The sequence below is a fragment of the Anabas testudineus genome, chromosome 1 (genome assembly GCF_900324465.2).
Source record: "Anabas testudineus chromosome 1, fAnaTes1.2, whole genome shotgun sequence".
NCBI classification, from domain to species: Eukaryota; Metazoa; Chordata; class Actinopteri; order Anabantiformes; family Anabantidae; genus Anabas; species Anabas testudineus.
In genome coordinates, this window is record NC_046610.1 from 16,439,103 (window position 1) to 16,452,737 (window position 13,635).

Genomic DNA, 13,635 nt, shown 5'->3' on the forward strand with positions numbered 1-13,635 from the left:
CAGCCAGTGCTCACTTTGGTCTTAAACGAGAAGTCCTCCTTAATAATGATCTTATGCATTGTTTGTCCCTATAATTGTTTGTTTGTCATATAACCCAGAGGAGCGTCTCTTGAAGCAGTGTCATACAACAGCTGTAAAAGCACCATAATGGTTGCTGGTGTACAGACCTTCGTTGTCATGGAGACCATTAAAAAAATACAGTGTTAACAGTTTCAGTTTCCTGTTAACAGTCATGTGTGAATAATTTGCCTTCTCCTTTATAAGAACACCTTCTTTAATCACAGTGAGTCAGACAGAAAGAGCAAGAGAGCTGATCTGACAGTACGGCTGAACATCAACATCATGGATGAAATTGATATTTATGCCAATGTTGAGGAACCATTAGGTGGTCACATCAAGTGGAAAAGGGAGATGAACAGATCTTCAAATATTTATGAAAATAAAGATGTAAGTTATGCTGTGGAACAGAACAGAGTTGGACCTGCACTGTCAGGTAAGATTCACATGCAAACAGGCTCAAATAGAGACACTGTAATGAGTCTTAGTCTGCAGACTAACTTCTGCAGACACAGTTACAATGAAAGTACCGGTAACTGAACTATTTTCAGTTTCCTGGTTTTCTGCACTAATTGGTCATAAATGTGTTCTGATCTTTACCAAAATCACAAATAAAAAGAAACACAATATGTATAAGCTGATGAAACATAAACTATCCTTCATGTCTATATTGAACATAACCATTAATCATATCAAGTTATTGTGTTTTGACAATTATGTTTTAATAACAGTTTGAACAGCAATAACATCAAGCAAACTTTTCCTGTAGCTGTGGACTAGTCCTGCACAATGTCCAGAAATATTGAATTTGAACAGTTTCTCCTTAGAGAACTGCCTCACCTCAGACATAGTCTTTGGATTTTCTGGTTTGAACAACTCTTGAGGTCATTTCATGTCTCCTTTTGTCTCTTTAGACATTCTGTAGTAGATTTACTCTGATGGATTGAGTATGCAGCCATCTTTTTATTATTATTATATTAACTCATCTCATGTGTTAATGTGAAGAGTATATAAGATTACACGCTGGTAAATGTCCCAGTGCTGCCAGGTACTATAAGAACACATGGAATACTTCTTGTTCAATCAAACTGCTGTGGGAACTAGCTGTTATATAAACAACATTATTCTGCTGTATCATTTAAGATGGCTTTTACTACCGTGAGCTTTTAGGCTAAAGCCTACACACATACAAACACAATGGGGCTGCTCAGCTGCTCGACTTGGGTGATCACCACAACATACTCACATCTGTATGTCTCTCTTTCACTGGCTCTCTAAGATGTCTCTTTTCACATTGAGCCAGATGTTCAATTCTGCACCTTTTGGTCTTAGCAAACAGGTTACTGAAGTTTCTAAAATGTGCCTGTACATTGTCGTGCTGAAAAACAGTGTAGATAATAGCGAGACGCAGAACCCTATCTGATAGGTGTCAGATAAATATACAAGTATTTTTATTTTTATGCAGGAAAATAGACTTAATTAAATGATACATATTATATGTATACATATTATACATACATGACACATAAACACATTACAAATGTTGTCTGATAATTTCAGGTGTTGCAGGAAGTAAAACAGTGAAGACGATTTCCTACAGAGCTGCTGCAGTGATTCTGGGTCTGCTGTGCCTTCTCCTTCTTGTTGGACTCATAACTCTTGGTTTCTTACGTAAGCACTTTGTTTACATCTTGATAAACATCAGTGGGTGATGCTGGTCAACAGTAATTGTTCTTTATGTACCAAACACAGACAAAGACAGGACAGAGTTGGAGATGGAGATGGAGATGGTCCAACTACAAACCAGTCACAAGAACCTGACCAAAGAAAATGACCAGCTACAGACCAGTTTCAAGAACCTGACCAAAGAAAATGACCAGTTACAGACCAGTTTCAAGAACCTGACCAAAGAAAATGACCAGCTACAGACCAGTTATAGTATCCTGACTAAAGATCGAGATCAGCTCCAAAAAATACTTGAAAACAGGACCAATGAACAAAACAATCCTCAAGGTATTTTTTTTGTTGCCAACTTGATTACTCAAAGTCACTTTCTGACATGTCTGTTTACAGGGTTACTGATTGTTAGGACTTTTTTTAGACTTGATATGACTAGAGCATAAAGAACATGTGGAGGTTTATCCTGCTTTGTGAAAAGATAAAATATGCAATGTTATGTTGTCAGAAACATTTGATTAAAATGTTAGGTAATACCATATTTGCAACTAGGCGTTTACATTAATTGTTATCATATTCTCATTATGATATCAGAAAACATAATCTGTTCGAATTTACGTTTTTTGTTTCAGTACAAACGTATAGAAATGTAGTTTTATGGGAACATTTTTTTAGCAGCACTTGCCTGTAGAATAAGATTGGAGACGTTTACTCTTGGCCTGAAGTTGTCGACTGTTGGAGGTTAATGTTTTTGAAATGTTTCTGGGTCTTATTGCCTTGACCAGTGATTTTCCCCAAACCAAACCAGCTTCTGGCAAATTGAGATTGAGCGATTTTGATTATTATTGATTATTATTTTTGTAGCTTTAGATCTTTCACAAATCAGCCTCTGACAGTTCAGTGAGAGGCCGAGGAGCGTTGTGCTAGTTAGTTGCACCTAATGTTGCTTTGAGAATCTATGCTCATGCAGAAAGCAATTTACAGAAGTCGAGTAAGCACACATCACAACTTTTTAAAAGATGATTGCAGCTCCCTCTGGTCCATGCACCACTTACTTTGGACACCTCTACCTCTAGTAGTTCTCCCAGCTGTATCATAAGCACAGGAATAGATATCTTGTTCTTTAATTTAAAAGTCTGTGGTACAAGCCTTTGGTTATAAAGGAGAGGATAACTAGACCAATAATGTACATGTCAGTGATGGATGATGAAAGATAAAAATTTGAGTGTTGAGAAATGTTGAAAAATATATATATATAAATATATATGAAAAACTAATCCTATGTGATTCTAGTAACATGTTTCTTCTCTTCATTAATACAGTTCTGTATTCCGAGGTATGGAGGCATTTCAATGGTAGTTTCTATTATTTTTCTTCACTGATGAAATCCTGGCAAGAAAGCAGAAATGACTGCCAACAGAGAGGGGTAGACCTGGTGATTATCAACAGTGCTAAAGAGCAGGTATGTGTCTATATTGAGAGGAAAAAGTAAAAAAATACAATAAATGTTGCCACAGAGGTGGAGTATAGCATGAAAATGTTCATTTTACTCTCATCTTGTGACTTTTTGTTTCCTTCTGTCAACAAGGACTTCATTCGAAGCTGGAGAAAGCGCATGTGGATTGGACTAAATGACAGAGAGGTAGAGGGGACATGGAGATGGGTGGATGGGACTCCTGTGCTGACTGCCACAAGGTTCACACTTTACTTAACATTTCTATTAACATGGTGTACTGTGGGCAGCTAATTTTCACTTATGGGATCTGTAAGATCTATGTTAGTGTAAATAAGACAACATTTCATATATGAACAGTCTTGGACAAACAATCCAACCCACTATGGATGTGAGTAAATAATTAATGTATATGTAGATATTATTAATTGGAAAAGGCCGTGTCACTCCCTCTTTCTCTGACTCGTCATTGGGACATATGGTCAGTGTGAAACCTGATCCTGTTTTGTTCAGTGTTAATGTGTGAAGTCATGTCAGCTTGAAATTATTTTAGATGTTGTTGGTGACAGCAGTCATTTGTCATTTGTGACAAAAAGCATTATTTTGTCATTATCACTGTGATTTATATACTTTACGTAGCTTCTTACTATGTGTTCAAGAAGACGATGTTTATTTGTTTTGTTTTGCGTTTGGCTTTCAGGTTCTGGGGAACATCAGAGCCAAACGATGCAAAAGGAACTGAAGACTGTGCAGAAATCTACAATTATGAGTCTCAAAACAGCTGGAATGATGCACCATGTGAAATACAAAAACACTGGATCTGTGAATTACGTCTCAAATAATAATCCAAACTCATCAGACAGTGATAGAAAAGTGATTTCTCAGTTTCAGCTAGTTGGTAGAAGCTGCTGTATAAAGACAGTGGCTCATATATGAATATGTAGGGGTTTGGTACAATGCTTTGAAAGGAGAAAAAGATGAAGACTGATGTGTATTTTTGTTGTGGTCTAAGACTCAAAACATTCTGACCCTGTGACCTGACAATAATCTACATACAGCATCTGTGGAAATCTTGGAATCCTTGATATGATATAATACTGAAAATCATGCTACTGCAGTAAGTAAAGATTTTTTACAAGTTATAAACATCGTGCTACTTTGCTTGCTTTTAAAAAAAAACTTCCTTATCAGTTGTGGCTGGGTACATTTTAGAGTTCAAAATACAACATCATTACAAAAGAGTACAACCAATATGAAATTATATATTACTATTATTAATTATAAATATTGATGCATTAACATCAGTAATGTACTGTAACAGCTCGTAAAGGTGGAACTCATTTTAAGACTTTACGAACTGACAGCTTCTTCAATAAATCACCATTTAAGTTCATTAACTTGTGTTTTCACTATTTGCATCTGTATAGAAACCAGAGTTAATATATGATTGTTAACTGTTTAGGTAAAGTAACTTTAAATGGAAAATCTCAGAGTTGTGCTACTTCAATCTACTTACTTCCCATCTCTTATCCACAGTTTCTGTACATTCAGACTAGATACAATCATTTGTTTTATATTGTGTTGCTTCAACATAGGATGCTTCATATTTTATTACTTTAGTTTATTAGTTTCGTGCTTGCTACAAACCACTGTTCCGCTGTAGAAGCTGTGAATCTGTGTGCAACAGCTTCCTGTTTGTTGTGGTTGATAACTTTAAAGTAAGAAGAGCACTGTCAAAGCTAAATATTTAAATGATTAAGCTACAGCTTATGCACAACACGCTTAAAATGAGAAAAACATTTCTCCAATTTTGCTTCAGTTTGACACAACAGCAATCGTGATTCTGAAGGAGACTCAGCCCTGTAGATTCGCTTCATTAATATAGTACAAAACGTCAGTCCAAATGACCAAGGTCCAGACCTCAGTGACCTCATGGTGGTCACTGAGGCCACCAACCACCACCAACCAGCCCAATCCTGTTTCTTTAAATCACAATGTTCCAGTCTGTGTAAAAGAATGTCGTGATCTATAGTGTCAAATGCAGTTCTTGCTGTGATTTTGTTTTCCTTTTAGTATCGCATTGATTGCGTTTTCTTTGAAAGTTATTTAGACTAGTTAGGTTCTAGTTTGCCTGCCTTTTGCAGTGTGCCTTAGTTTGTTCCTCCTTTTGAGTTTTTTTTGGCCCTTTTTAGTTTCATTACATTACGTCTGTTCTGCATTTTCTGTAATCATATCTGTTAATACATTTTTTGTGAGAACTCTTAGTCTGCATTTGTTGTCCTTCTGCAACTGAGTCTGCTAGTTAGCTCGTTCATAACAGAAGAAATGTAGTACAAAATAGCTTTGTCTATGGTTTATTTCATTTTCATTTATATAGCTACAAATCCTAACAGAGTTATCTCAAGACACAGCGCAAAATTAGTTAAGAACCTTATTGTTATTGTTACAAATTCACAGAGAGAACCCAACAATCCTACTGGACAACGGTGGCGAGGAAAAAAAACCCTTTAACGGAAGAAACCTCCAGCAGAACCAGGCTCACGTCGGACCTGGAACATTCATAATTTATTTATTCATCATGCATAAATCCTGCCACTAATTAAATGTTAGGGCGTATAAATGTGTTTTAAGTTGTGATTTAAAAACCTCTACAGAGTTGGACTGTCTGATGTCACCGGGTGGCTATTCTAAAGGAGTGGGACATGGCAGGAAAGCCCCTACAGCCTGTTGACTTCTTTTTAACTCTGAGGACAAAGGCATGAATTAAAGTCTCAGCATCTCCTGTGGACAGTGATGGTTGAATTGTAGTTATGTTACAAAGGTGAAAAAAGCTAATCTTAATGATATTTTTAATGTGGCGTTCAACAGGGGCAATTATCAAATATGACTCCAAGATTTTTGGATGTCAGGCTCTGAAAAATTAGACAGTTGTCAAGGGTTATGATTATGAATATACAATTTGGTCTATCCATGAAATTTAGAGATAAAAGTGGACAGGGTAGAGAACTGAGCCCTGTGGTACTCCATATTTCACAATAGTACATATTGATGTGGCATTTTAAGAAACATAATGGTTGTTCTATCAGATAAGTAGGATTTTAGCTACGAGAGCCTATCCACAGAGGTCAAATTTATTTTCAAGTTGATCTAGGAGTATACTGTTACCGTTCCTAGCCTTGCTCTTGAGCCCTGTTTTCCTCCCCCCTGGATAGTCTGGACTTTGTCCCTCTGAACTTTGGACCTAAGTCACCAGTGTCTTTGAGTTGTCTGCTGCCACTGAGCAGTGGTTTTCTTTTGTACTTTGGTTTCTTGTTTGTGAAAAATAAATTTAAAATTTTTTGAAAATAAATTCAGAAAATAAAAAATTACCTCAAAAATAAAATCACATATACTATGCACATAATACAAACAAATAACAGACCAAAAACAAATGAATGGATAATTGGTAAAATATAAAACACCTTAATGCACATGCTGCACATATGTAGTAGTAATAAAGATAATGCACCACTGTAAGAAAATATCCCAATAAAAACAGCAATGGTCCTTGGTCCTAGTTAACAGGCTTTTAGGTCATAATGTGCTTAATGATTTCGACCAGTAATTTCTTATGCTAAAATTGAAATTAAAGATATACATGCATGTAGTAGTACTCTAACATGCACTAGATATTAAAATTTTCTCATTTCTATTCAACCTGCCCACAATTTCCTGTCACAGAAATGCTTTGCTTCCTTTTTTGTTGTTTACCGTTGCTCACGTTCATCACATGAGGTCAAATAAGAAACAAACTTAGCTGGCAGTACATCATGGATGAAAGGATATTTATGCCAATGTAAATTAACCGTCAGGTGATCATATCAAGTGAAAAAGGGAGATAGATGGTTCAGAAAACAGACAGAAATATACAGTTAAAACATTAGAACTGGACATTTTGTTATGTAAGGGGATCCATTTCCCATGACGTTTTTTTTCATGATACTTCCTCATTTTAAAAAAAGTTTTTTTTATTTTAAAATTTTTCTCTACATTTATGTAACAAAAGTTATGACGAGATCTCTGCTCAGCACAACATGGCAAATACAATAGGTTCTTATTTCCGTTGGACAATCCCAATCATTTTCCCATCCAAGCACTAAAGGTTCTTTTCATGGATCCATTTGAACATTTTAATCCTCTCTGTGTCCGTGTGTCTTTCTCATCTTTTGCTTGGGTCAAGTCCAGCTACGACACAACCTCAGCTACTTGCACAACTCACAAACCACAGATCGAGTCCAGATTCCCATGCCAGGTTTGGTTTACGGGTCGTTCTTTCGTTCATTTGTCACATGACAGCTGTAGCTCATCTACAGGGCTGTGGAGTGAGAAACAAGGAAATGAATGATGTCTGACGTTCATTTATTTGTCACCTGACACCCGGCAAATCATAATTAATTGGTGGTCTTTGATTCTTTTGGTGTGTAGTGTTTTACTTTCACTTGTTCTCTACCAGCAGTCATGTGAAAGGCAGCTCGGGCTGCACGGTATCGTTCATCGTTCACAGCTCAGGCTGTGGCAGCAGTACACTCGTTCTCAGATCGGTCTCTCGTTCATTTGTCACGTGACAGCTACCAAGTCACTGTGGCATTGTTAAACAACAATGGCAGGGAGGATGCAGGACACAAGTCACTTTATTGTGGTGTGTATTTGCTTTCCTAGGTTTACACATGGTTTGAATTGCATGTGGCATTTTGTGTATTATAATTTCTCAGCTGAAGCAAACCATGTTGTCTTCACTATATAGTGTTTAAGAACTGCGGCCATTTTTACAACGCCCACAAGAGGGCTACAGCGCCATGAACGAGAATAAGTGTACTGCTCTGCTCACCACACAGCCTGAGCTGTGAACAATGAACGAAACCATGCAGCCTGAGCTGCCTTTCACATGACGGCTGGTAGAGGACAAGTGAAAGTAAAACTTATTTTGACAATTAGTGAGACGATAAGTTCCTTTAAATGTTTACATGGTGCATTTATTGTGTCCAAAACATGACATAATTACTATTATTATTATTACTGATGTTATTTTTGTTGTTTTTATCAATAATGTTATATTTATTATTTTATGGAAGAGTAAAACACAATTAATATGTTGATAGAATTTTCAAAAGTATTTATGAACCCACTTATAAACATACTTTACATTATATAAACAATAACACTACACACATCTACAAGAATCAAAAACCACTAATTAATTATGATTCCATAAATAAATAATTTATGTTGGATGTCAGGTGACAAATAACTAAACGTCAGATATCAGACATCATTCATTTCATGTTTCTCAGTCCACAACCTGGAAAACACAGGTGGGAGAATGGGGTTCAAATCCCAGCTGTGGCCTACCACCAGTAGGGGTCCTTAGGCAAGACCACCTTATTCTCAACCTGCCTACCATTGTACCCTACTTGTAAGTAAAAGCGTCTGCTAAATGACTAAATGTAAATGTAAGACACGGAACGCTCAGTTCATCCTCCAAACTGCATCTGAGCGTGGGCGGAGGAGTCCCCCAAAAACAATCGAGGTACAACTGCTCCGGTTTGCAAAGGTTCCTACCTAAAGTGCTGCTTATGCTTATTGTTTTAATACACAATAAATTTGAAAACCCTGTGTAGGTCAGGAGCTGCTGGTCACCTTCTACCGCTCAACCACCAAGAGCATCCTGTCCAATTGCATCACAGTGTGGTTTTCCCACTGCACTGAACCAGAGTGGCAGAGGCTCCAGAGAGTGGTAAAGACAGCGCAGAGGATCATCGGCTGCCCTCTCCCCTCCTTGACGGACATTAACCTGTCACGCTGCCTCAGCAGAGTGGCTAGTATCACCAATGACTGCACCCACCCTGCCTTCCCCCTGTTTGACCTGCTGCCCTCTGGCAGGAGGTACAGGTCTATCAGAACCAGGACCAACAGACTCAGGAACAGCTTCTTTCCACAAGCAGTCATCATATTGAACACACACATACACCAGCCACATCCCCACTCTGACTTGACATACATACACTTCTACATACTGCACTATGCAGATGGACCTCTCACTCTAGACCTAATGGACAACTTCTGTATGTAATAACTGCGATGTGCAATATGGCAATGTGCAATACAGCTGTGTTCTTTTATCCGATGCATTCATTCGCCTGGATTTTCAAATGCATCATCATGGCAGTTGTTTAAGGGAAAAGGGAAAAAGAGAGATTGTTTACACAATGTCATCATCATAGTCAGAATCTGAGTTGGAGTAATGATATGGATCAGTAATGTGAAAGGAAGCTGAATTTTGGTCGGCATCATTAATGTTTGCATTGCGTCCTCTTGTCAGACTGACAGTTTTGGCAGGTGTGTAGTACAGGTACTGTAGGTGTAGGCGTCTATCAGTGTTGTCAGACATGGAAAAGTCAGGATCAAGTGGTACTTGGTGTATTCTGTGAAGATGTTTGTCGTTCTCAGCCCTGCACGTCTGGTTGGTGTATGTTGAATTTACAGATTGGTTCCTCGTGTCCTCTCTTCTTGTGCTTGGCTGTCCTTCCTCGCGTTGTCCGTCCTCACACTGTCGGTCCTCCCGTTGTACGTCCTCATGTCGACAACTGAGTTCCTCTGTTGGCTCAGGGACCTTTCTGCAGGTGGTGTGTATCCATGTAGCTCTTTCTGCGATCTTCACAGCAGAGTACACATAGTTTCCACTTAATGTAGGCAGATATATACTGAACATATGTCAGAGCAATTGCATATCTATTGTTTGAGCTCTCAGCTGATTGTGTATTATTGTGTTCAGTATGTGTGTGTGAGTGTGGTGCAGTACCTTCCTTTTGTCTCATAAGTTGGTTTGGCTTGTCAGCAGGAGTCCATCCCTCTCCGACAACCTCTCTCAGTCCAACTTGTCTTCTGGTGTTGATGAGGTGTTCCTGTGACAATCACGTTTCCAATGTCCACATTGGCCACAGAGGTGACAGATATCATTTGAGGTTTGTCCTCTCCAGTTCCTGCGTTGGTCACGATGCTTCCTTCTATGATCGTAGCTTGATTGTCTCTGTTCTCTGACTGTGTTATACATGGTTATTACTGCCAAGTGTGAAGACTGGAAACTAAAGTTGAATCTTCTGGTCCAGATACTTCAACCATGGGCATGTTGAAGGATGGATTTTGATTGGGATGGTGCAGTCTATGTGCAATTGGAAAAGATGGAGTGGTCATAGAGTTTTGTGGTAGACCAGGTACTTCAGGATGAGCTGCTCCGTAATTTGTTCCTTGTTGTGATGTGGTGAATCTATTTCTTGTCCTCTGAGTATTGTAGAGTTGTATGGTGGTGGAGCTGAAGGATGAAGGGATGGGTTGCCGTCAAGGTCTGGATCCAGCTTCAAAGCCACCAACTGTAGAAACAAAGAAGAGGAGATCTGCGAGTCTGGTGTTCTTTGTGTGTGTGGATTTTACTTTTCAGGTGTTTCAATTTGTTTTAGTTTTTTTTTTTTTGCAGGAAAAGGGGTAGCTGTTTCTGCATTGTTTTCTTATTTTGTGTCTTTGCTTCCCCTTTGCACATCTGAAAACATTTTTTTTGCATTTCCATAATTTCAAATTTTTTTAACAGAAATATTATTTTTCTCTTTTCATTTGTTGTTCTTTTCCTTTTAGTTTTTCTTCAAATTGTGATATGTTTTTTTGACTGAGGGATCCCCCTATTGGGAATCCAAACTCAGCTGTTCAGATATCCCCATATTTCTTTCTCATAATAAATGTAAATGTAAAATCAACTTTTTCGTTTTATGGTATAAATAACAAAAACCAGCTATTTCGTTAAGGTACAAATAATAAAACCTGCTCAATTGTGGAGAATATGATAAAGGAAATATTACAGTTAGATACCAGGAGATACAAAGAGCTTAAATTCCATTACAACTGCCAGTGGAGAAGTACATTTATGTGTTTTGCAGAAATTAAAATCAGAACTGGGAACAAAAGACAAAAAACACGCTTAAAGTCTGTGCACTGATTAACACTGTAGGAAATATACTGCTGTGCCGCCATATGTATCTGTATGTATGGAGTGTCAGATTATACAGCTCTGAACAAAATTAAAGGCACTTTAGTGCAGCAGCAACAAACAGGTCAAACTGAAAAAAGTGACCACCACAAGCATACCACCAACCCTCAGTTTCCTGCTGAGTAAAGACTCACTTGTGAGAACAGTCTGCTGCTGTCTGTTAACTAGATGTTTGTCTGAGCACAGTTCAACAATTTTAGTTGTAGACAGTGAAGAGACTGAAGGTCTCAGGTGCAACAATCCCAAAGTGAATCAGCAATAAACTCAGTGTAGAGGCCCCATCAGGTAATCATGGCATGCAGTATATCACAGTATATCCATAAAAGCTTAAATGCAAGTTCCTGCCCTGGAACTTTTCCCTCTTCTGCATTCTGTTATAAATACAAGTTCCTGTACCCACAGATACTAATTCACTAATACACTGGCATTAAATTCACAAATACAGTCAAGTGTAACATCTCAACTGAAGTTTTTGAACTTGCAACCGTAGTCACACACTGTATCAAATGATTATACTGGCTCTAGTCTTCACTCTATCATTTAAGTGGCCTTATTATTCCAGACAAAGCAAAAAGAAAGCATGTTACAAAATGCTATTGTCTGAAACTTGAACAACTGTAATGTTAGCGCAACCCCGTTGCTGTCACGATTGCAGTCTTCCCCCTCATGCCCGTATTTGGTCAACTTCCTGTTTCCTCCACCTGTCACCGTTTCGGCCTGGCACCAGGCCAAGCTGAGGATTTCCCTCACCTCTCCACCTCACTCTCCCTCTGGACTCCGCCCACCAGCCCCTTCTCTCCCTCTGCTCACAGCATTCAGCTGAACATTGGACTCACCTGTGCCCACTTTCCCCTACAAAACTCTCCTCAGCCCTTTTCCCTCGGTCAGTTCGTTGTCAGTTCCCAACCCATTTCCAGTCTGTGTTCCATGCTTGTTGCTCAACCCTGCCTGCTCCTGCTTGTCCTCCTTGGTCCTGTCTGCTTCCCCCCTGGATTCCCTGGACTCGGTTCCCCCCTCTGAACTTTTGGACATTGTTACCTGTTTTCTGCTGGGAGTGTTTTCCTGCTATTTAGCAGCGGTTTTCTTTGGTACTTTGGTTCCTTGTTTGGTTACTTTGTTCCACGCCATGTTGGTAGTTTTCCGTTGTCACTTTGTATTCGTGTTTCCCTGCCTGTTTTTGTACTGTTGGTGGACACCCCCCTTAGTTCCCTGTTTTGTAGTTTTGCCCAATAAATCCTGTCTTCATTTCATTCCTGCCTCGTCCCCCTCCTTAACTGTGACACCACCCTGTCTACTTACCCCCACTCACCTGATTGGCTGCACCTGGTTTCCCCTGGACTATATATACAGACTTGTTTGCCTTTTTCCCTTCACAGATAGTCAATCCTCAACCTCAAAATTACTATCCAGCGTTTCACTTGGACTGACATATTGATTACACAGACTCTGCGTGCCCTGCCCTTTTGTCCGACCCTCTGTTACTGTGAGTTCATCTGTCCTGACCCGTTTACTTCCCATCATTCCCCTGCTAGCAGTACCAGACCTGAACCTGTCTCTACCTGATTCCGCCCTCTGGACCTGCCTGACCTGACCCTGCTTCTTGTCTACCCCTCTGTTTTCATGAATGTTCCTATCTGTTCTCTCCCTCCTTTAACTTTTAGTGGACTCGGACTGTTGTTTGTGGATTTTGCCTGCTGGAAATCTCTCTGAACTGCCTTACTGTGTTACCCCGACCTCAGATATCAGCCTGTTGGACTTGTTGTTTGAACTGCACCTGCACATCCCTGACTTTATTAGCACTTTATTTTGGCTTTGGATTTCACAATCATCATCATCACCATCATCAAGTCTGTTTGGAATTGGACTGTTTTCCTCCATTTGTTTGCTCTCCTGGACTCAGCCGCTGTTGCCAGCCTCCATTCGCGGCATTCACTGCCTCCATCTGCCTGTGTCAGCTCCAGGTGCTCTCTGGTAGCCAGCCATCTTGGCCATGATGTCAACAGCCACATCTTTCACACCCTGACCTCCACACTCACCCTACACTGTCTCCTCCTGAGGAGTTCTTTGTAATACTCATTTGACTTTTTCTTGTAGACTGTTTACTAAAATGTATAAAACTCCTTTCTGTACCCTGTGTGTCTCAGGCCATGGAGTCGTGACATTAGCAAGATTTGGGGGGAAAAAGCACCCTCTTAGCGCCTAGCATGCAGCAATGGAGAGCATGTACGCTAATAAACTGCACCATGCATACAAAAGCAAAGTTTTAGTCTGTCAGAATACACCATATCCTCACTTCGCTGGCTTTGACCACAGAGCGAGTGGGTTCACCCTCTACTGTGGTTACTGACACACGAGTAGCCTGTTTATACTTGTG

At 39.4% G+C, this 13,635-nt stretch overlaps 1 protein-coding gene and 1 long non-coding RNA gene across 2 annotated transcripts in view; both read left to right on the forward strand.

The window, feature by feature from the left end:
- LOC113161705 (CD209 antigen-like protein C) overlaps nucleotides 1-13,635 on the forward strand; it is a 47,745-nt gene that overhangs the window by 3,577 nt on the left and 30,533 nt on the right. The gene's annotated exons all lie outside the window — the stretch shown is intronic.
- Nucleotides 3,074-5,428, forward strand: LOC113161725. Its single transcript, XR_003298773.2, has 3 exons — nucleotides 3,074-3,196; nucleotides 3,323-3,429; nucleotides 3,888-5,428. It is a non-coding gene; the product is annotated as an uncharacterized LOC113161725 (long non-coding RNA).